This window comes from Notolabrus celidotus, chromosome 4 (assembly GCF_009762535.1).
Source record: "Notolabrus celidotus isolate fNotCel1 chromosome 4, fNotCel1.pri, whole genome shotgun sequence".
NCBI classification, from domain to species: domain Eukaryota; kingdom Metazoa; phylum Chordata; class Actinopteri; order Labriformes; family Labridae; genus Notolabrus; species Notolabrus celidotus.
The window spans coordinates 37741517-37757640 of NC_048275.1; the positions used below are offsets into that span (position 1 = coordinate 37741517).

Genomic DNA, 16124 nt, shown 5'->3' on the forward strand with positions numbered 1-16124 from the left:
CAGACCAGGGAAATTAATAAAACTTGCTGTTTTCCACTGAAAGTTTGAGGCGTGACAGATGTATGAAGCTGCTTTTACGACAAGTGATGTTATTTCAGATATATTTGTTGGACTGCTGTGGATGAGACAACACCTTGTTTGTAGTTTTTATGTATGCAGAAACACAAGACAAATTATAACAATGACAACAACAATAAAAGCAAACCTTCAAACTCACAACCTTACAAACACATATTAGGGGTTCTTCTTAGAATCGCTCATAAAAAGGATTCCATCTTAATCCGATGTACCACTTTGATGACAGAGTTTATTTATAAGATGTGTATTTTAAACCACTGAATGTGTCTGTTTTGAAGCCAATGAGGTTAAGACGAATGGATTAAGTCACATTAAATGTAAAAAAAAATAAAGCAATTTTGTTTTTTGCATTTCTGGAACAATAAAGACTCCTGATGCTGTGATAATCGACTGATTGAAAGTATTACTAGATTATTATCTTAAACTCTGTACAAAGTCAATCAGGTGAAAATCTAAGTTTTGGCTAGTGTTTTATAGTTGATGTATTTATTCATATTGATGGGTTAATTGATAAAGTTCATTACTGACCATGGGTAAAGCATATAGTTACAACTGGCTCAGGCTTGGTCCAGCTCTTAGATATGCTGCTATCGGCTTAGACTGCCGGGGGTGCTGACACACTGACACACTGGGATCCTCACTTACTCTTACTCTTCCTGTCCCATTAAAGTTACTAACCATAGACCTTTCTGGAGTCCCTGAGCTCCCTTGTCTCGTAGGTTCCTCTGGATCTCTGCTGCTGTGGACGTGCCAGACTCCAGCTGCTACAACTACTACTATCCGTCTCACCACTATCATCTCTCTCTCTCTTCATCTCCCTCTATCCCTCTCTCCAACATGGTCTCAGCAGATGTGTGTCTAACATGAGTCTGGTCCTGCTGGAGGTTTCTGCCTGTTAAAGGAAGTTTGTCCTTGCCACTGTAACTTGCTAAATGCTGCAAAGTGCTCTGCTCATGGTGGATTAAGATGAGATCAGACTGAGTCATGTCTGTAAGATGGGACTGGATCTGATCCTGTCTTGATGTTGGATCTTTGTTAATAATAGCATAGAGTACGGTCTAGATTGATTGATTGATGATTGATGGGTAAAGTAATTTGAATAATTTGGTTTCACTTGTTCAGCTTTTAAAAATATTTCTTTAATGCCTAAGTTATTGGAAGAGGTCAAAAGTCATCATTTAGGAGTCATCTGAAAGAGGAAATCCATAGAGGAGATTATATGATAGAGGAGACTATATGACAACTTAGACATAAGACAGGTTTGAAGTGGGGTTGTATAAGGTTTTTATTAGTAGGTATGTTAACCAGAGGGGATCCTGGTCAGCTGGGCCCCTTCTCTGAGAGGGGAGGGGAACTGGTTTAAATCTTGTTTATGAAGGCTATGTGAAATGTACCAACGTTAAGTGTAAGCTATGTGACATAAAGGGTATTTTCTATATTCAGATGTTTTGATGGTTCTGTCTTCAGGCGTAATCATCAAGTGCAGTGATTCTCAAATGGGGGTACGCGGGAGTACTGCAAGGGGTACGTGACAAATGTAAAAATAAAAAGTTGCATCACAATAAATAAAAAAAAATCAGATTAAAGACAACTTTATCAACATCATTTAATTTTTATTTCTATGCAACATCAAATAGGGAACTTTTTCCATGGAATTTTTTCTCCCCCACAAAGGGGTCCCCACAGAAAAAGTTTGGGAACCACTGTTGTAAAACCACATGCATACATTTAATCATGTTATTTTCCCATATTATTTCCTGAAATTTGTTCTCGGCCATACAAGGAGGTAATTGGCTGAAATTGTTTTGTTTTTTTTTACTTTTTATTTTCTTAGGTTTTTTTTCAGAACAGACATGGTTACGTACACTAAATCCATCACTAAATCCAAGCACCGTACCTTGGGGGACCGGGCCTTTGCCATAGCCGCCCCCACCCTCTGGAACTCTCTCCCCCCACACATCCGTGCTTCTGACTCACTCCTTTCATTTAAGAAACAGTTAAAAACTTACCTTTTCAAACAGGCATTCCCCACACATTAATTTTTCCACCTCTTCCCTTGTCGTCTGCTTGTCTTGTATGTCTTTATTTGTATTTATTTATTTATTTGTAAAGCGTCTTTGAGTTATTTAAAAGCGCTATATAAAACTTAGGTATTATTATTATTATTATTACACACTTAGACATATACTTACACACACACACAAGAACACAAAAACATGAGGTCATAGCTTGGTCTGTACAAGAAAGCGCAAATTTAAATGAGATACATCAAAAAAAGCATACTTGGTCACACAAGTGACAATGAGTTATTTACCCTGGCTAAATAAATACCCCATTTCTCCCGTCGTTTTCCCCCCAGTTCTTTTTGGAGCCGTATAGAATAGGTCATTTTCTCTAAAAGATGTAGTTGTTTTACAATATTAATAAAGATACCAGCAGTAGGGCACTTCCTCTGAAGCCAAAGTTTTGTAATGGCCTTTTTACTTGATGCCAGCAAAATCTTTAGTAGGTAGGCATCGTGTTTACTCATTCCGTCAGGGATATGTCCGAGGTAAAGCGAGATGAATGTTATATTAATCGTGAAACCGAGAGTTTTTGAAATAATCGTTGCTACGTCCTTCCAGTAAGCATTAATAAGGGGGCAAGACCAGAAAACATGTGTGTGATCAACCATCATCTCTCCACACTGCCTCCAGCAGCAGAGTTGAGTGTCACTTTGTTTGGACTTCTGTTTGGGAGTTATAAAAAAAACGTATTATGTTTTTCCAGCAGAAGTCCCTCCAGGTCCAGGAGTTCGTAAAGGATGATTGTATCTCCCAGGCAAGCTGCCAAGTGTCTTCAGTTATTTTGATGCTCAGTTCTTTTTCCCATCTCTGTTTAATATAGTCCGTATTATCCTTAGTCAGTGTAGTGATGGCATGGTATAGCTTACTTATCAAGCCTTTATTGATCTTTGAATAGTATGCATCAATGAATATTTGAATCAAACTAGGTGTCTCTTCTGGGCCAGGACTTTTGATTTCTTTACAAATATAATCACGTAACTGTAGATACCTGTAGAAGTCCTGCCCACCAAGCTCATATGTTTGACACATGTCATCAAAGCTGTTAAACTCTCTTTTTTTAACAATCTTACACAAGGCAGTAATACCAAAATAAGACCACTGTTTGTAATTACCATCCAGAGATGCTGGGACAAATTCAGGGTTGTATGCTGGCCATCTGAGTAATTTAGCCTCCTGCTGGAGTTGGAAATACTTGATCACCTCTGACCATGTTTTCAATGAAAGATTTACCCATTGACTTGCTGTATGTAATGTTTCCTTCTCTTTGTTAACAAAGCCAAGCAAGGACTGTATTGGGGTATTTGTCAGACTTAGCTCCATACTCTTCCACTTGGCCACATAAGATGGGTCACACCAGTACACAAGAGGTCTTAACAAGGCTGACAAATAATACTCCCTTAAAGAGGGGAGAGCCATGCCCCCCCTATCTACAGGCAGCCGAAGGGTTGCAAGTTTTACCCTTGGTCTCTTTTTATCCCAAATGAATCGTGAGATATGTGTATTCCAAACTCTCAACTGTTTCTGTGGGATTTCTACTGGGAGTGATAGAAAGAGATATAATAATCTGGGTAGAATATTCATTTTTACTGCCCTAATTCTGCTGCCAAAGTCCAGGGGGAGCAAACTCCAACCATTGAGATCTTCAACTATTTTCTTATTATGTAATTAAAGTTAACATCATATAATTTTGACAGATCTTTAGATAAATTTACCTCGAGGTACTTGATGTGGGATGAGTGCCATTTGAGGTTCTATTTAGCAGTAAGTTCTTTTGTGGGAGTGTAATTAAATATCATAACCTGTTCTGAAATTGTTTCTGAAAAGGGGTACACAAGCCAAAACAGTTTGAGAACCCCTGATCTAGTGGACAGTTTGGTCATCAGATTGAGAGGAGCAGTGAGACAGCGCTCTTCATTGGTGATCAAGCGGCAAACTCCGGTCTCAAACGATGAAGCCAATGCGGAAGTGATATAAACTGCAATACATCGAAAATCCGCTTGAGGCTGGCTGCAGAAACACCGGAAACCACATAGATATGAATGGGAAAAAGACGATCTTTGCAGCATTAATAAACATGTTTACAGCCTGGTTCAAAAAACGGCTTGGCCCTACAACGCTAATCTCTCTAATGGCATACACTGTACGGGGGGTGAATTTTTTTCTAACGTGACGGTTAAGAAGATATTAAGATTATGAGTTTTGCCCAAATAAGGACATGACTGACGTGACTCCCGGTCGGGAACACACAGCCATTGGCTAAGAGACTCACACTACCTCACACTCTGCCTAGTTAAGTTCCACATTACCAATATGGCTGCTGCCGTCGATTTGCTTCAAAACAGCTCTCAGGAACAGATGGGTGACGTCACGGATACTACGTCCATATTTTTTACAGTCTATGTTGGTGATGCAAGCCGGGCTGCTGTCGTCATCAACCCGGCGTAACCAACCTTTACTGCACTACCGCTTCCTTTGTCCCGCCCTCATTTCTGTTACACAGGCAATATTCTTTCTCTGAGAGAAATACCACCATAAAGGATGAAGAAAGAGGGTCATTTAGTCAACATTTATTGTATACTTGTATTTAATTAAACGTTAAGCCCTTAATTATGAGTAAAGTAGCCCGTGTACCGGCCTGTCAATCATTAGTCAAGCTCGGTTGAGAGCGCAGAGGTTTTCCACGTCAGTGTGTTTACCAGGAGCAGAGTGACAGCTGCAGGAAGGGTTCACTTTATCACCGTATGGAGCATTCTGATGAAGAGTGAATGAAGGAGCGGTGTCCTGGACTATAACGTTATCACACAGAGGAATGTCCGAGGTTTTCAGTGAGCCTTTCCGCTGTAGAGAACTCAACTTTGGTCTGCTTCATTCACTGTTGGCCGGCTAGCTTGCTAGCTTGCCGAGCTAGGCTAGCATTAGCATAAGCAGGACTCCATCTTTGAAGTAGCAGACACACACACAGGTAATGTATGTTCTTGAAAGCTTGAAGATGATTTTTTACCACTGTCAGCTGCCGTTTCGCTTCTGTGAATCAATGAATTAAAGTGTTAGCTCCTTTAAAAACAGACGCTGCAAATCGAGGACTGATGACGTGCTAGCTAGTTGAGCTAGGTGTCTATCTGTCAGGTTTGTGAGCTCATAATTGATCCGTTTCTGTCTTAATATGTTAACTCTTCATGACTTCGATAGATAAGAGTACACGTGTCGGTCCTGTGTCCTGTTGTTGTGTTTGTGTGTGTGTCAGGAGACTGTCAGCAGTCTTTAAACATGTCAGTGTGGTGAGTGTTAGCCTGTTAGCTCTCCACTGACCAAGTTAATCTAATTATCCAGCACGTTCAGAGCTCACCTGACAGACCCTCATCAGCTCAGGTCCACTGCTTCAGGTGTCTGACTGTCCAGGGATACATGACTGAAACAACCAGCACGATTAGTCTCATCAATATTTAATAGTTTAAACGTTAGAGACATGCTATTTTCATTGCACCATAAAAAATCAGAGCTGTGTGCTACGATCTGACTCTTCAACATATAATGCATCAAACTAAGACCTCAGATAACCTTCTCTACCTGAATTTGGAGGAAAAATAACAAGTGGATTGTACCAAAACCCCAAATCCAATCATCACCGCTCAGTTCTAACTAATATAAGCCAATGTAAAACCTTTTCATCAGAGACTACAGATAAAGTTCCTCCCCTGAACTTAGTGCAGTGCCCAAAGTTTGGCTCTAATGTGCTTAATCTAGGGATGTACATTTCAAGTGTTTTCCATGATCGATCTTTGGAAATGTTAACGATCAATTATCGATTAATCATAAAAAAAACCATAGATGTTTTCCATGTCAAAAACAAAGCCAAATGTGTTTTTCCCTTGAATCAAATTTTCCTTCACGACACAACATATATAACTGACAGTATTGCATAGCTTCAGATCGTATTGAGGTGTTTGAAACGTTAAACATGCTGATATCAACGTGTGGAGCAGGCTCATAATCTCCACAGACACACAGTCATAAAAGTGAAGGCTCAGACTTCAACAAGGGAACTGAACAGAAACATATTTCAGACTCACAGTGTCCAGTTTTCTGTCTACTCGTTCTTATTGAGAAAAAAATAATGTGTACGTGGTCAGGTGTCAGCCGGGAGCGCCACCGGGTCATAATCAGTCCGGCGGAGGAGACAAAAAGCGCTCATGGAGACCTGTCACTCAGCCACAGCCCCCAGCTGAGCGTCTCCGCTGTGAGCAACACCTTCAGTCAGCTGATTCACATGAAACATGCTTTAAATTTAAAACAACTCCCTGATAGCTGAACCAAATATGAGACCACATGATGTTTGATCCACGTGATATAAAATCGAAACAAAGAAATGTGTTCAAGTAAGTTCTTAACAATCAATTAATCGATACTCAATTCATTGTGAACATCCCTAGCTTGATCATAAGTCAAGTCCTCCACAGCTGACATCCCTCTCTGTTTTTCCTCCACACTCTACATTAAGATCAGGTCCTCAGTCCATCAGTACAGCTTTATATTGTTGCCTCACTCATGTGGTTCAACGGTCACATCACTGGCTACAAATATCATTTTAAAAACAATACTTATTCCTGCACTTCACCTCATAGGCACATTTTGTATTCCTAGTTCTCCAGACACTGATGTATGATGAAGTGAAAGAAATTCTAGCAGCATCACTGTACTGTGGTACTAACGTTAGAGGGAAGAGCTCTCATGACCCAGTGTGTGTTCACAGGGCAGGTGTCATTGTCCAGATGAAGTGTGATAGCTTTAGTAATTACAGTCTGCCTCTGGGAATCAGGAGGACAGCAGGTCTTGTTGTGCATCGCTCTTATGGATGTCTGACATGGGACTTCTGTGGACTTATGTTCGGTCCGTTTCTGATCTGCTTTGGTCCGGCTCCGTGCTCTCTCGTCCGTCAACCCTCACGGAGCAGGACCGCCGGACAGCTGGAGTCATGTGACAGAGGTTTTCCTGCAGTAATTCCTGAATCTCCTCATCCATGTTGTCTTTCTGGTCCTCTGAAAACCTCTGACCTGTTGACTCCAGGCCTGGCTCCGCTCATCATGTCTTTGGTTTGTTGTTGTAGTTAAGTGAAATACGATCTGGTGATAACACAGAGTGTCTTATTCTGAAAATTAACCGGATGTTTTCATTTTGTTTTGGTGAAACCTGACTTCCTGTCCCGCTCCATCTGCTCTGTTGAGATTGATGCGTCGTGCTCCGGCATCCGGCAAAAATAGAAGTCTTGAGTATCTGATCCGGGGGACTCCGACCTGCTGGATCAGAGACGCAGCCGGAACGCAACGGAGCGGATCCAGTGGAAGTTAACACATTGACTGGAATAGAAACCTATCAGATCCAGAGCTGTGACAGATCAGGGACAGACCGGACATTAATCCAGTGGAATTTGGCCGTGAGTTTCCCGGGCCAGATTCTGTCGACCTGAGGACATTGTACAACGACATTAAGTGTAGCCTGCCAAGTTGCTTCCTCTCATCATTGACAGCTCCACTCACATGGACCACAATAGAAAATCTTGTTTTATCATATTGCAGTATTATTGAAAATTAAATCACTCTTACAGCTCTATTGATGACTCTTGTGGATGAGGTCAATCAATCAATCAATCAATCTTTATTTGTATAGCGCCAAATCACAACAAACGTTATCTCAAGATGCTTTTACAAACATAGGAGGTCTAGACCACACTATGTCAAATTATGAACAGAGACCCAACACCAAGACAGGGTAAGACTCAGTCTGACCCCACCTTAATCCATCATGAGCATTGCACATCGCAGTATTTAGCTAGTTACAGTGGTGAGGAAAAACTTCCTTTTAACAGGCAGAAACCTCAGGCAGAACCAGACTCATGTTAGACACACATCATGCCTCGACTGAGTTGGGTCTGGAAAGACAGATAGAGGGGAGTAAGAGAGAGAGGTGATAGTGATGAGACGAGTCGTAGAAGCTGTTGCCGCTGGAGTCCAGCACGTCCGTATCAGCTGGAGTCCAGATCGTCCACAGCAGGAGGACGTCTACGGCAGCTCAGAGGAATCTACGAGACAATGGAGCTCAGGGACTCCAGAAAGGTCTATGGTTAGTAACTTTAATGGGACAGGCAGAGTTAAAGTAAGTGATGAAGGGGTTGGGGGGAAGAAGGTGAGCTAGGATCCAAGTGTGTCAGTGTGCCAGTTCCCCCGGCAGTCTAGGCCTATAGCAGCATGACAAAAGCTGGTCCAAGCCTGATCCAGCTTAACTATAAGCTTTATCAAAAAGGTGGCACCTCTCATCTCTTCACTGATCAATATGTTAGATACGATATACTTGGCCAGGGATAACGATAATAACACAATACTGCAATAATCAATATATTGCTAAACAATCACATAACCATACATCACAATATCTGATTGACTGTTTGTAGTCTGTAAATCAAATGTAGAGAACTAGCACGGTTGTAAAATGTATACATTTAGATTTCAGTTCTTGAACAATGCCATCCAGCGTGTGAATGTAAACATGTTCACATTTAGCTGTAAAACATCAACTTCTCATCATCCTAACCTGTATGACTGTACCAGTAACAGCTACAGGTGTGTTCACTGTGATGTCAATAACTACAGTCAGGTCTTGCTCAGTCAGCTTCATTCAGTCTGATCTGCACCATCACTGGCTCTGTAGCTTTAGCTCACGAGAGCATCAGCTGATTACAGTTTGTGAGCAGCTGGAGGAGGAGGGATTGAGATTTAGCACATTCTCTCTGACTCTGCTAAAGAGATGTGTGGATGCCGGATACAGACGCTTGAATGATGGATTACAAGTTGTTTTGCTGTAGTTTGGATCGTTACGTTACTCAAAGTTTGTAAAGTAAAGATGGTTGTACATCAGTTGAGGTTGTGTGCGATGGCAAAGTGACAGACAGTCCCTTCCCGTTTCACAGCACACGTATGCATGTAGAGCAGGGGTTCCCAAAGTGGGGGTCGGGACCACCTGGGGGGGTCGCCAGACAGGAATTGGGGGTTGTGTGATTTTTTTTAATTTTTTTGAGTAATCTAAAATTTGGACTATTGCCATAACTGTAAATATATATTTTTTAGATAAGTAATTCATTTACAAATAAATATTTCACTTAACTGCAACAACAAACCGTCATGATGAGCGGAGCCAGGTCTGGAGTCAACAGGTCAGAGGTTTTCAAAGGACCAGAAAGACAACATGGATGAGGAGAGGAGGAGGAGAATCCTTGATTCAGCTGTCTGGCAGTCCTGCTCCGTGGGTGTTGACGGACGAGAGAGCACGGAGCTGGACTGCAGCGAGCTGTGATGGACCAGACATGGATCTGGTGGAAGTCCTGTGTTAGTGTAGAAGAGGAGCAGAACACCGGCAGTGAGGAAGCATCAGACATTGCGCAGGACCTGCCTTGCTGTTGTTGCTACCTCACAGGGCGACACTGCTAGCCTGTATCAGCACTAAAAACACCATCAGTGTGTCAAGTACACCAAATACCACCTTACATTGATCACTGACTGAAAACAGATGAGTTTTTTTTACTACAGCTGACTCAATGAATGAATGGATCAGGCAGCAATTATACATTGCTATTAGTAAATTACTATCTAGTAGTGAGGGGACATGATTTTCAAATGCTTGAATATTTGTTCACTTGTTAAAGATCGATGAGTTACTTTGAATATTTTCTCATTTTAAAAGCACTATTATCATTGTTTTTACCGGTCCCTGGTTGTAATATGGTATTCCCACCAGACGGTGGCTATTAAGGAGGTCAATTTTAAATATTTTCCGTGATCAATTTTTTAAAATGTTAACGATCAATTATCGATTAATCAATGAAAATATTGAGCTTTCTTACATAATAAACATTGATAATTACGTTGTTTTCCCCCTAAATTATGTTTTCTACAGCAACAAAGTGCATATAACCAACAGTATTGAATACAGGTACAACATGTTTAACATTGAATATCAACGATCAGACTCATAAAAATATTCTCTGCGGACATAGTCTTATAAAGTGAAGGCTCATACTATTAACAGAAAAGTACTTCAGACTCACAGAGACCAGTTTTCTGTCTACTCGTTCTCATTGAGAAAAATAAACATGTGTACGCGGTCAGGTGTCAGCCGAGAGAGCGCAACCGGGTCATAATCAGTCCAGCTGCAGAAAAGCTCAGACGGCTCTGATGTTGCTGCTCTGTAAACATAGCGTACTAGCAATTCCCACCAGTCTGTTGGCTTTGTATCCAAAGGTTAAAATGTCCTGTTTAAAGTTGTCAACCTTCGTGTCTGTGTCGTTGTTGGCAGCAGTTGCGTATTGATCCTCTTTAAAAAGCATACGTGGAGACCTGACGCACAGCCGCCAGCTGAGCATCTCCGCTGAACGCAACACCTTTAAATGACTCACATGAAAACATGCTTTAAACTTCAAACACCTCCCTGATAGCTGAGTGTGATATGAGACCACATGATGTTTGTTCCACGTGACGGAAAATTGAAAACAAAAATGCATGTTCAGAGTAATTTCTTAACAATCAATTCATCGATAATCGATTAATTGTTTACATCCCTAGTGGCTACAGAGCGTCTTAAAGCTGTTTGCTAACCGCATTAAATAACAGAAGAAGAAGAAGAAAACATTTGCGACAGTTGCAGTGATTTTCTCGGTTTCTGAATCTCACATACTACACATGTATTTCCAGAGACTGTGTGAAATGGGACCCAGATTTCGGGCAGACTTAGTGGGCATGAGGTTTTGTGATCCAAACTGGATCTGTGGGTCCATAGTGGGACTGGCTGGAATGATAATAAGCTCAGTCTTGGACAGGTTGAGCTGTGGGTGACGTTCCCTCATCCACTTAGAAATGTCAGCAAGGCAGGATGAGATCCGGGCTGAGACAGTTGTGTCGTCAGGTGGGAAAGATAGGAAAAGCTGTGTATCATCTGCATAGCAGTGATAGGAAAAGCCGTGGGAGTAATATGTTGAAGATGAATATTTCAACTTCTTCACAAAACTCTGATCTGCTCTTTGCTCCTCACAAACAGAATCAAACTTTATTTATTTTGGTTTATTAGCTTTAGGCTGTTTTGTGTCTTCATCACAGCCATGCTGATTTAGCTGACTCTAAACTAGGGATGACCACAATTAATCGATTATCGATTAATTGATTGTTAAGAAATTACTCGAAACACACATTTTTGTTATCAATTTTCCGTCACGTGGAACAAACATCATGTGTTCTCATATTACACTCATCTATCAGGGAGTTGTTTTAAGTTTAAAGCATGTTTGGATGTGAATCAGCTGTTAAAGGTGTTGCGCACAGCGGAGATGCTCAGCTGGCGGCTGCGGCTGTGCGTCAGGTCTCCACGTGCGCTTTTTAAAAGAGGATCAATACAAAACTGCTGCCAACAACAATGTATTTCCAGAGACTGTGTGAAATGTAAACACACACACCGAGCTGCGTCACAGAAACACCGACATAAAGATCGAGACAGTGCCCGCTACTAGCAGCACCTCGTCCCAGTTCTGGTTAACACGACCGCCACATAAATGGATCGTTAACGGGACAGGTGTCGAATAATCGCTGAATAAATGCCAGTGATTACCGAATCGTATTTTGGCTTGAAATGCCCATCCCTACTATCTAGTGTGTGTGTGTGTGTGTAAGAGACAGTGAGTGAGAAAGGGAGAGTGTCTGTGTTATGGTGACAGCCTTGTATCACACAATTCAGAACACTGTAGCTTTAAATGACGCTCTGCAATGGAAATATGGGCGGGTACTTTAACATGTTAAAGCTCAACCCCTCAGATTGACTGTCCTTTGTCCCTGTTGTATGTGCTGTGTGACAGGCTGTTAGACGGGCTGTCAGACCTGTCCATGTGGAGCGTATACTTCAATACCACCTCGTTCATGTTTCATCACTAAACCCATAGAGACTACGAGTCAAAGTTGTTAAATACACGTCTAAAATAATAGAAAATGGATCTCACATTTCTGTTTAAGTCACTTCAATAATGTGTTTCAGATGTTCTCATTCCAGTGGGCAGTGTCTGTAAACACAGAGCTGTTCAGGTGTGTGCTGTACCTGCTGTGTACACTGTGCAGGTGAACTATAAACAAGAAATATATCATCTTCAGACCCGCCTGCATTACACCAGATAAGTGCTTTAAAATGTGAAATCCTGTAACAGCTACAAGCCGGCCCTCTGTTCATACATCCCCACCTCTGCCTCTCAAACCCTCACCCTCTATTATACGGGGTAGTCTGCTTACCATGAATTTAAAGGGATGGCCTCTCTTAGCCCTGCAGTCCCTCCTCTCATAAATCTTCCTGTAAAGTAAGAGTTTAATCCGGCGCAGCTTTCATGACACGAGGAAGAAGGTTAATCTAGCCATTTTGGGGTATACTGCTCGTCAAATATGATCAGGAAGTCATTTTGATTCTGTTTGGTTTTCCATATTGGTTTCAGACATTGTCAAGGGGCACATGGAAATCTGCAGGTCGGTTCTAGAGAGTTCAAGTTTGACTGAATGTCTATTTTCTGCTGCGTTGTTATGTTTCATGGTGGATATTTTTGGATGTATCATATAGGGCTGGGCGATATGGCCTCAAATTATATCGGGATATTTCAAGATAACTTGCGATAACGATATATATCACGATATATTCCATCAAAGCATTTACTTTTACGTCCAGCTGTCACTGATAACTGTGGATTTCTAAACCTACCAGCTTCTAATTAGTTTTATAGGTCAATCTTTTTTCATTGATAACATTGTGTAATGGCGTGTAATACAGTAAACAAGGCTTAGAGAATTAAAGTACAATGTTACAATGTTACAATGTCATTTAGCAGACGCTTTTATCCAAAGCGACGTACATACGAGAACAAGAACAACACAATCAAAGATCTAGACAAGAGGAAACAAGATCAGTAAGAGTAACAAAGTGCTTCAAGTCCATTTGGGTGCAGGTACTGCCAAGCAGTGTAAAGGCAATGCACAAAAGTAAATAAGGAACTTTTTTTTTTTTTTTTTTTTCTTTTCAAAATAATGAACATCTACAATGAAGCAACCAAACAATTTAAGACATTCCATTATCATCATCAACAATTAACCTCACCACAATAATGATCAAAGTACCAAGTGCTGGGTCACTCAAGACCTGAACACAGATTCCCAGAGTAGAGCAGGACAGTGTGAGTCAACTGTAGCTGGAAGACATGATCTGCCACTGGGGACAACAGTGGAGAACAGTCTAGCTAAGTGCATAGTGCTTCCTAAAGAGCTGGGTCTTTAGCTGTCTTTTGAAAGTAGAGAGGAACTCTGCAGATCGAATGGAGTTGGACAATTCATTCCACCATTTAGGGGCAACAGAAGAGAAGAGTCCAGCTAGTAATTTTGATTTTGGGGCCTTGTGTGCTGGAAGCACTAGGCGCTTTTCAGAGGCTGAGCGTAGCGGGCGAGAAGAGCAGTAGACCTGGATGAGGGGTTCCAGGTAAACTGGAGCGGTTTTGGTGATTGCTTTGTAAGTGATGATTAGAGTTTTGTATCTGATGCGAGCTGCAACTGGAAGCCAGTGTAGTGAGATGAGCAGGGGAGTGACATGAGCTGTCTTAGGCTGGATGAAGACCAGACGTGCTGCTGCGTTCTGGATCATTTGCAGAGGTTTGACTGTGCATGCAGGGAGGCCTGCCAGTAGAGAGTTGCAGTCGTCTTACAAGACTGCAAGTCGAAGTATTTAGTAAGTTTACAACTGTAATTCAAGTAGATAAATAAACTGTCTTTCATATTAATTCATGCTTCATTTTTCTTTATCTTAACATAAATTTATGAGAAAGAACAGTTTGTGTATAATACATCTGATATTGTTTATTATAATACAGATTGATTTATTGCTTGTGTTTGTTGAAAAATACACGAGAAGAGGACCTTGAAAGAATAATCGCATATTATTATTATTATTATTTTTTTTCAAAGATCTTTTTATTTAGATTTTGACACATTACAAAAAAAGATCAATGCAAACAATGAAGGGAAGTGACGTTTTTATAAGAAACACTTTAAGTAAATGAATAAAAAAGAGAAGAAAAAAAGAAGCCAATCATATGTGATAGTAACTTAAAATAAAATATTGTTAAGTACTCAAACAGGAAAATAAAGAATAGTGAAATTATAATACAATGAGTACGTGAATATCAAAAAATAAATAATTGAAAAATATAAAAGAGCAATAAGTATAAAAAAACAAATATACATCCATATATATCTAGATACATACATACATACATACATACATACATACATACATACATACATATACATACATATACATACATATACATACATACATACATACATACATACATACATACATACAAGAATAATTGCATATTAAATCGCAATCACATTTTCCAAAATCGTCCAGCCCTACCACGTACACAAGTTGATTTTTCTCAATAAGAACGAATAGACTGAAAACTGGACTCTATGAGTCTGAAGTACGTATCTGTGAGTATTATGAGCCTTCACATTATAAGACTATATCGGCGGAGAATATTTTTAAGAGTCTGGCTGTGATATCCAGCCTGTTAAACATGTACCCGTATTCAATACTGTCGGTTAGATGCATTTTGTTGCTGTAGAAAATATAATTTTGGTGGAAAAAAAACATATTTGGCCTTGTTTTTCACATAAGAATAATTTTAATAATTTTTTTATTCATTAATCAATAATTGATTGTTAACATTAACAAAAAATCGATCATGGAAAATACTTAAAATGTACAGTCATGGCCAAAAGTTTTGGGAATGACAACTATAAATTTTCACAAAGTCTGCTGTTTCAGTTTTTATAATGGCAATTTGCATATACTCCAGAATGTTATGAGGAGTGATCAGCTCAACTGCAATTAATTGCAAAGTCCCTCTTTGCCTTGAAAATGAACTTTATCACCAAAAACACATTTCCACTGCATTTCAGCCCTGCCACAAAAGGACCAGCTAACATCATTTCAATGACACACAGGTGTCACACACATTAACACAGGTGTGGGTGTTGATGAGGACAAGGCTGGCGATCAATCTGTCATGATTGAGTGACTGGACACTTTAAAAGGAAGATGGTGCATGACACCATTGTTCCTCATCTGTTAGCCATGGTTACCTGCAAGGAAACACGTGCAGCCATCATTGCATTGCACAAAAAGGGCCTAACAGGGAAGTTTATAGCAGCCAGTAAGATTGCACCTCAGTCAACCGTCTATCGAATTATCAAGAACTTCAAGGAGAGAGGTTCAATTGTTGCCAAACAGGCTCCAGGGCGCCCAAGAAAGTCCAGCAAGCGCCAGGACCGTCTCCTGAAGGTGTTACAGCTGCGGGATCGGGCCACCACTAGTGCAGAGCTTGCCCAGGAATGGCAGCAGGCAGGTGTGAGTGCATCTGCACGCACAGTGAGGCGAAGACTTTTGGAGGAAGGCCTGGTGTCAAGGAGGGCAGCAAAGAAGCCACTTCTCTCCAGTAAAAACATCAGGGACAGACTGATATTCTGCAGAAGGTACAGGGACTGGACTGCTGAGGACTGGGGTAAAGTCATTTTCTCTGATGAATCCCCTTTCCGATTGTTTGGGGCATCTGGAGGAAGGCTTGTTCGGAGAAGACAAGGTGAGCGCTACCATCAGTCCTGTCTCTTGCCAACAGTGAAGCATCCTGAGACCATTCATGTGTGGGGTTGCTTTTCGGTCAAGGGAGTGGGCTCTCTCACAAACTTGCCTAAAAACACAGCTATGAATAAAGAATGGTACCCAGAACGTCCTCCGAGAGCAACTTCTCCCAACCATCCAAGGGCAGTTTGGTGATGAAGAATGCCTTTTCCAGCATGATGGAGCACCTTGCCATAAAGCAAAAGTCATAACAAAATGGCTCGGGGAACAAATCATTAA

The 16124-nt window shown here is 40.9% G+C and overlaps 1 protein-coding gene across 1 annotated transcript in view; it reads left to right on the forward strand.

Annotated features, from left to right (window-relative positions):
- The first annotated feature begins 4625 nt into the window (after window positions 1-4625).
- gbf1 (golgi brefeldin A resistant guanine nucleotide exchange factor 1) overlaps window positions 4626-16124 on the forward strand; it is a 130193-nt gene continuing 118694 nt past the window's right edge. The window contains 1 exon segment of the mRNA XM_034681656.1: window positions 4626-5106. The gene's annotated coding sequence lies outside the window, so the exon portion shown is untranslated.